Genomic DNA, 8,990 nt, shown 5'->3' on the forward strand with positions numbered 1-8,990 from the left:
TATGGGTTGTTATATTGAAGATTAGTAAGAAAAAAGATTGAAAACCTTGCCAAGGATTGAGATTTCCACAAGGCATTATAAATAGCATTATTCATACCTAATATGAACAGCGCATGTGTTATTTAAGAAAGTAATAAGGACAGCATGAATTTGACATATATGTATATTATACGTATAATATATATGACAGTGCTCCATGAGTGTCTGGAGGGGAAAATTAAATATTCAGTGAAACGGCTTCAGGAAGGATTCATGGAAGAGAATGCATTTGAAATTACCTTTGAAGGATAAGATTTTAATAGGTAGAGAGAATATCCCATGGGTGGGGACTAAGGTAATCACTTTCTGCAGTCTTTTTGCTTGTATCCTCTTTAAGATTTTTGCATCTATGTTCATTAAGGAGATTGGTCTGTAGTTTTCTTTCTTGATTTTTGACCTGCCTGGCTTTGGAATCACTACCATATTTGTGTCATAAAAGGAATTTGGTCAATCTTTGTGAATGTACCATATACTGCTGAAAAGAAGGCATATTCCTTTTTGTCCTTATTTATTTTTCTCCATATATCTATTAACTCTAATTTTTCTAAGATTTCATTAATCTCTTTTACCTCCTCATTTATTTTTTTATTCATTCATTCATTTATTTATTTGTTTGCTTGTTTATTTGTTTATTTGTTTGTTTTAGTTATCTAAATTTGATAGTGGTAGGTTCAGGTCTCCCACTAGTATAATTTTACTATCTATTTCCTCCTTCAATTCTATTAGTTTTTCCACTAGAAATTTGGGTGCCATACTATTTGGTGCATACATGTTGATTATTGATATTTCCTCATTGTCTATACTCCCTTTTATCAGGATATATTTACCTTCCGCATCCCTTTCAATCAGGTCTATTTTTATTTGTCAGATATCATGATTGCAACTCCTGCCTTCTTTCTATCACTTGAGGCCCAATAGGTTTTGGTCCAACCTTTAATTCTGATCTTCTGAGTATCTACCTGCCTCATGTGTGTTTCTTGTAGACAACATATGGTAGGGTTTAGAATTCTAATCCACTCTCCTATTCTATTGTGGTTTATGGGTGAGTTCATCCCATTCACTTTAAAAGTTATGATTGTCACTTGTGAATTCCCTAGCGTTTTGATATCCTCTATTAGTTCTGTCCTTTCTTCTTTTGCTATATCCTTTTAAACCAGTGGTTTATTTTTAATCAATCCCCCTATTCCCCTACCTTGATATGCTTCCCTTTTTGGTCCCTCCTTTTTTGTTCCCTTCTTGTTTATTCGTTTTAGGATCTGGTAAGTTTCCTCCTCCCTCTCCTTCCCTCCCTTTTTGTATACCCTTAACCCCCTACCCCCAAAGTTTTCCCTTCTCACTTTCCATGAAGGATAAGATAGAATTCAAGACCCCAGTGGATCTAAGGGCTCTTCCCTTTCAGAATTGATTTCACTGAGACTAAGGTTTAAATATTACCTATTAGCACTCTCTTCCTCTCCTTCTTATAAGAATATTCTTCCCCCCTTCCCATGTGTATCTTTGTTTGAAAAAGATTATTCTATTTATTTTATTTCTTCAAGTATCTCTTTGTACCCTCTTCAATTCCGCCGACACTTTTGCTTTTTTTTTTGCCTATCATCTTATAGCCCTTAATGCCCCAATATGTTCCTATGAGTGCTTCTTCTAATTACTATTATAATGAACACAGTTTTTTTAGAGTTACAAATAACATTTTCACCATATATTAATATATATAATTTGATCTAATTGTAGCCCTTAAAGAAGAAAATTTGAATACAATAAAAAATTTGTTTTCTCCTTTTCCCTCTTTTTCTTATTTACATTTTCATGTTTCTCTTGATCTTTGTGTTTGAATATCAGACTTTCCACTTAGTTCTGATCTTTTCTTTACAAATATTTGGAAATCTTCTATTTTGTTGAATGCCCATACTTTCCCCTGGAAGTATATAGTCAGTTTTGATGGTTAGGTGATTGCTGGTTGAAGACCGAGTTCTCTTGCCTTTTTGAATGTCATGTTCCAGGTGTTGCAGGCCTTTAGTGTGGTAGCTGCCAGGTCTTATGTGATCCTGATTGATGCTCCTTGGTATCTGAATTGTCTCTTTTTGAATTCTTTTAGAATTTTCTCCTTAGCTTGAAAACTTTGGAATTTGGCAATTACATTCCTGGGATTTGTCCTTTGGGGATTTAGTATAGAGGGTGTTCTATGAACTCTTTCAATGTCTATTTTTCCCCCTTGTTCTATAATATCAGGGCAATTTTCTTGAATGAATTCTTAGAGTATGACAAGATTTCTGTTTATTCCTGGCTTTTCAGGTAGACCAATGATTCTCAAATTGTCTCTCCTTCTTCTGTTTTCCTGGTGACCTTGTTAGTGAGATATTTTATGTTTTCTTCTATTTTGTCAGTCTTTTGACTTTGCCTTATTAATTTTTGCTGTTTCCCAAAATCATTGGTTTCCAGTTGCTCAATTCTGGTCCTTAAGCCCTGGTTTTCTGCTTTATCCTTTTGATTTTCAGCTATAATTTTTTGGTTTTCTTCTATATTTTTTTTGTTTTTGTGTTATAATTTATTTTCTATTTGAACTATTTCCAACCTATCTTGCCAGAAGGCTTCCATATTTTTGATAAGCACCAATTTTAATTCTTCCAGAGCTTGTGGACAATTTCCATTTTTTAGACGGTTTTGTTTTTGTTTGAATTTCCTCCTGTATATCCTCTGTAGCCTGTGATTTTCCTCCATAAAATTTTTTGAGGGTCACTGCCAATTTTTTTTTGGAAGGTGTTTGGGGCTCCTGTGTACAATTAGCCATTATGGTGGAAGATTTACCTTTCCTTTTTAGTCAGAAATCTGAGTGAGCTGGACAGGTCCTCTGCATATAGAGTTAAGGAACAAGGATTTTGCCTGAGGCAAGCTCTTGAATCTCCTCAATTGTGCTACCTTCCTGGGGGCACCCATGGTCTGTGTTCCCCTGCCCGCTGGGGTTTTGGGTGTAACTGCTCTCAGGGGTAGGTCCTTGGTGTCATTAGTCAGCTCTTGAGACCTATAGGCTCCTCTTGCTAACTTGAGAGTTGTCCCTCGCTCACTCGCTGAATCTGGTGTGCACTGGCTCTGACTCTGGATCTGTAGGTGGGGAGGGGGAGGGTAGATCAGCTCACATTTGAGTGGGAGTTTTCTCATTCCCTTATAATGTGGAAATGCCCAAATCCCTCATACCTTCAATGCTGTGCCCTACTGCAGAGTCCCTTTTTTCTGATAAAAATGTTTTTTTGGGGGGTCTAATGAGGTAGTCTATATTGATGAGTCTAAAGAGAGGAAGTGCCCTGCATCTAGACTGCTGCCATGCTTACCCGGAAGTCTGAGATATTTTCTTTAAGTAAGTAGATGAACACATTTTAGATAAGAAGGAATGAAGAGAAAAAAGAAGATTCTACTGATTAGCTCTGAAGAAGAATAGGATAGAGGCTAGTGGAGTAAAATTTTATTATTTTCCAGTTACTGAAGTATAGAATGTTAAATCTAATACTTTAGGGGTGCCACTGGGAGTTTAACAAAAAGGCTTTTTAGAAGAATGTAAGTGAAGAAATAGGAAATAAAATTTAATGCCCTGAGGATATTTGTAAGACAAATCTTGAGTATAGACTGGTGTGACTAAAATAGGATATGCAATAGAATAACTGAGCAACAGCATAAAAATGTGCTATTGGAAGGGAATATTTGGGAAAGAATCCTAAAGTTGATTTCAGTCTTATAACAGAGAAAATGAAGAAGAACCATTACGTGTAACAAATTATAAAGATAAAAGAATCCTAAAGGATCAGAAAAGTTTGATTATGTACATATACCCAGGTATCTCACACACACATTTTAAATTTAGACTATTTTCTATGTTTATATGATTCATGATTTTTCCCACCTCTCTCTCCTCCCCACTCCCTGAGTTGACAAGCAATTCCACTTGATGATACATGTATCATTGTTCAAAATCTATTTCCATGTTATTTGTATAGAGTGTTTTTTAACATCAAAATTGTAATCATATCCCATCAATCCATGTTATTGATCATATGTTTTTCTTCTGTGTTTTTATTCTAACAGTTATTCTAACAGTTATTATATAGATGAGGATAATGTTCTTTTTTATAAGTTCCTCTGAATTGTACTGGGACATTGCATTGCTGCAAATAGAGAAGTTTGTTATATTTGATTGTGCCACACTATATCAGTCTCTGTGTATAATGTTCTCCTGAATTTGCTACTTTCTCTCTGCATTAATTCCTGGAGGTCTTTCCACTTCAAATAGAAATTCTCCAGTTCATCATTCCTTTCAATACAATAGTATTCCATCACATCACATCACAACAGATACCACAATTTGTTCAGCCATTCCCAATTGATGTACACCATCTTGTTTTTCAACTCTCTTCCACCATAAAGAGCATAGCTACATTTTTGTACAGGTATTTTTCCTATTATCTCTTTGGCATACAATGGTATAGCTGGATTAAATGGTTGGACCAATTGACAACTCTACCAGTAGTGTACTAGTGTCCCAATTTTGCCACATCCCTTCAAACATTTATCAATTTCCTTTACTGCCATATTGGCCAGTCTGATAGGTGTAAGGTGGTACCTCAGAGTTGGAATTATTTAAGTATCCTATTTCCACTTTTGTTAATGTAGGCAATTCATATTTTTTTGCAAATATTCACCCATTTCATCTAGATTGTAAAATTTATTATCATGTAATTGAGCAAAATAGTTCTTAAAAATTACTTTAATTTCCTCTTCAATAGAGGTGAGATCAACCTTTTCACCTTTGATACTGTTAATTTGATTATATTCTTTCTTTTTTTATTAAATTAAATAGTGTTTTATCTATTTTATTTGTTTTTTTTTCAAAGTACCAGCTCCCATTGTAATTTGTAGTTCAATACTTCTTTTATTTTCAATTTGATTAATTTCTCCTTAATTTTTAGGAATTCCAATTTAATTTTTATCTTTTTCTTATTTTTCAAGTTGCAGGCAGGCCCAATTCATTGATCTCCTCCCTCTGAGTTTTTTTGCTATAGGAACTCAGAAATAGAAATTTTTCCCAAGTCCTGCTTTGGTTGTATCCCATAGGTTTTGATATGATGTCTCCTCATTGTCATTCTCTTTAATGAAGTCTACACTTGTTTCTATGATTTCTTTTATGACCCACCAGTTTTGAAGAATTAGATTATTGAGTTTCCAATTAATTTAAGATTTTCCTTTCTATGAACGTTTGATGAGTATAATTTTATTGCATTATGTTGTATTTATTATTTCTGCTTTTCTGCATTTGCAATATTTCTATGCCCCAATACATGAACAATCTTTGTATATGTACCATTTATTGCTGAAAAGAAAGCATATTCATTTTTATTTCTATTCAGTTTTCTCCAGAAATACATACATTTTAATTTTTCTAGGATTTCATTCATTTCCCTTACTTGTTTCTTATTTATTTTTTTATTCAATTTATGTAGTTGTGAAAGGGGGAGGTTGAGATCCTCCACTAATATGGTTTTATTATTTATTTCCTCCTTGAGCTCCTTTAATTTTCATTTTAGAAATCTAGATGTTATGCCTTTTGGTGGATAAATATTTAGTAATATTATTATTTCATTTTTTATACTACCCTTTAACAGAAGGTAATTTCCCTCTTTATCTCTTTAATTAGACCAATTTCAAGTTTAGCTTTGTCTACTATCATGATTGCTACTCCTGTTTTTTTTTTTTTACTTTAGATGATGCATAATAAATTCTGTTGCAGCCTTTTACCTTGAATTTGTGTGTGTCATGCTGCCTTATATATGTTTCTTATAAAAAACATTTAGTAGCATTCTAGTTTTTAATCCACTCTGCTATCTGCTTCTGTTGAATTGGTGAGTTAATTCCATTCACATTCAACATTATAGTTCCTAACTGTGTATAGCCCTCTATTGTATTATAACCTTTAAGTCCTGCTCTATTCTCTTTCTCTCTGTTCCTCTTCATCAGTGATTTCCTTTTTGTCACTCTCCTCTTCCTCCTCCCTCCAATTACCTCCCTCTTCCCTTGTCTTAACCCTTCTACTAATCTATGGGTAAGATAGAATTCTGTACCTCACTGAGTATACTTTTACCCTCTCTGAGCTAGTTAAGATGAGAGTACAGTTGAAGCATTGCCCATCAACACCCTTATCCTTCCCTTGCTATAATGATTTTTCACATCTCTTTATGTTATATAATTTGCCCCAATCTACCTCTCCCTTCCCTTTTTTCTCAGTACAACCTTCTCTTTCAGCCTTTGATTGATTTTTTACATATCATTGATATGCATACATATCATATTATATAATATATACATATTCTTCCATATCACATTTACATATAATCATCATATATATCATATCATCACAATCAGCTTACTTTATCTTCTTTCTGAGTAAATCCCTTCTAGCTTTTATACTACTAAGAGTAATTTTTGAGGATTACAGAAATCCTCTTTCCATATAGACATATAAACATTTTGACCTTAATAAGTCCCTTAAATTTTCTCTTTCTCATTTACCTTTTGGGACTTCTTTTGTATCTCATGTTTGCACTTCACATTTTTTAAAATGTGGCTCATTACTTAGGAATGTTTGAAAATCTTCTGTCTTAATGAATGTCCATTTTTTTCCCCTGAAAGAATATATTCAGTATTTGCTGGCTGGATGACTCTGAGTTGTAAACCCCAAATTTTTGCTGTCCTGAATATTATTTTTCATGCCTTTTGATACTTTAATATAGAAGCCACTAGGTAGGTCCTATATAATCCTGATTGTAGCTGCATGGTATTTGAATGGTTTCTTTCTGGCTGCTTCAAGTATTTTTCCTTGATTTGGTGGCTCTTGAATTTAGCTATTATATTCCTGGAAGTTGTCAATTGAGGATTTATTTCTGGAAGTGATCCTTGAATTTTCTCAAGTTTAATTTCATTTTCTTACTCAAGGATCTCTGGATCTTTGATTAATTTCTTGTGTTATGCTGTCCAAAGTTTTTTCTTCATCATGTCTTTCAAGTAGTCCAATAATTCTCAAATTGTCTCTCATAGATCTATTTTCTATATTAGTTTTTTTAATAAGATATTTCATATTTGTTTTTCCCTTTTTTCATTCCTTTAATTCTGCTTTATTGTTTCTTGATTTCTCATGAAATTATTAGTGTCAAAATGGTCAATTCTGATTTTTAAGACCTTATTTTCCTCTGTCAGCTGTTGGTTCTTTTTCAATTGGCCCATTTCTTCTTGCATCCCTTTTATTTGTCTTCCCCACTTTTTCTCTGACTCTCTTATTTTTTCTTAAAGTCTTTTTGAGTTCTTCAAGAATTTGTGTCTAAACCATATTTTTATTTTGGACTTTGAGTGTATTTCCTTTGCTTTCACTGTCCCGTTCTGTGTCTGTAACCTTGTTCATTGTCTCCATTCATTAATTTTAGCTTTTTGTTGTTGTATACTCATTTTTCTATCTAATTATAAGTAGGCTTGGAGGGAATGATGTGATAGTCTGGGGACTATGAACTCTGAGAGCCCTCTCCCCCGTGGCTCAATTGACCCTTGAGATGTTCATAGTTTAAAGACTTGCCTCAGGATTAGGAGTAAGCCTTTGATCTCATTCTGATCTTGATAGGTCAGGGGCAGTGTATTTTATCCAATCAGACACAAAGTTTACTGTCCAGCCTTGGAACTCTGCTCTGCCATGAGCTTTAGCTAAAATCATCAGTACTAAGTATTTAATACAAAGTGTTAACTAAGTCCTCATCTCAAGCCCAGACTAGAATTCCCTGGCCTGGGACTCTGGACTTCTCCACAGGTTTGAAATTTCAAGAGTTATGTGTTGACTTGTATCAATATATACCCAGGCAGTATCTCAGGATCTGTATTTTGGCTTCGGAATAGGTTCTTGAATCTTTGTTGGCAGATGTGGGGTGGGGATGTATGGCTTCTTCTTGGTTTACTCTTCCCTCCTTGCTCTAGCTTCTTGTTGGCTCTGTTCTCCCTTACCCCTGTACCCTATATGTTCTTTGTCTACCTTTTAGTTTTTCTTTCCTTGAAAGTTGTTTCACTGTCTCTTTGTTGGTTCTTTCACTACTGTATTCATTCTGTGGCAATATTTTAATCTTTGTCAAAGAGTATTCTCATGGCGGCACAGAGCTGATATGGATTGCTCCATCATCTTGACTCCACCTCTGGAAGTAAGGGGATTTGGTGCCTTTAGATATGGAAAATCTATGTCAAAATTTTGGTCCTCTCTTTGTACTAGAGAAGATCTGATTTTTCTTTTCCTTTCATGAGGGAATTACAACACTATACATATATTTTATGTATTTCTGAGTTTCCAAACTTTTTCTGTATCATCTATTAACCTTAGTTTGTCAATTTCAGCCTCTGCAAAACTTCCCCAAAATCCCCATTTAATTTCTTACATCTGTCCATGATATACTGAAACTAAGATGGAGAAAGTTACAATATGAAAGGGATACCTGGGTGTGTGAATGTGTAGGAATACATATATTTATTTAAATACATACATACAAACATAGGTTTACACCCAGACATATATAGATGCATATGTATACATGTATATGGCACATAGGAGGCAAAGTAGATTAAAAGTTAGCCCTGATGTCAGGAAAACTCATCTTCCAGGGTTTGAATCCAGCTTCAGACACTTACTAGCTATGTGACCTGAGTAAGTCACTTAACCCTGTTTTCCTCGATTCTCTCATCTATAAAATGATCTAGAGAAGGAAATAGAGGTACTTTTGCCAAGAAAAACCCCAAAAAAGGTCACAAGGAGTCCAACACAATGGAAACAACTAAGGAATAAGAGGCATATAGGTTTATATGCATTTATTTGTGAAATGTAGGGTATCCTGCATAGTTTATTTATTTTTTAAAAATTCATTTGGAGATATAAAATATAAATA

This window comes from Monodelphis domestica, chromosome 8, assembly GCF_027887165.1.
Source record: "Monodelphis domestica isolate mMonDom1 chromosome 8, mMonDom1.pri, whole genome shotgun sequence".
In the NCBI taxonomy this organism is placed as follows: Eukaryota; Metazoa; Chordata; class Mammalia; order Didelphimorphia; family Didelphidae; genus Monodelphis; species Monodelphis domestica.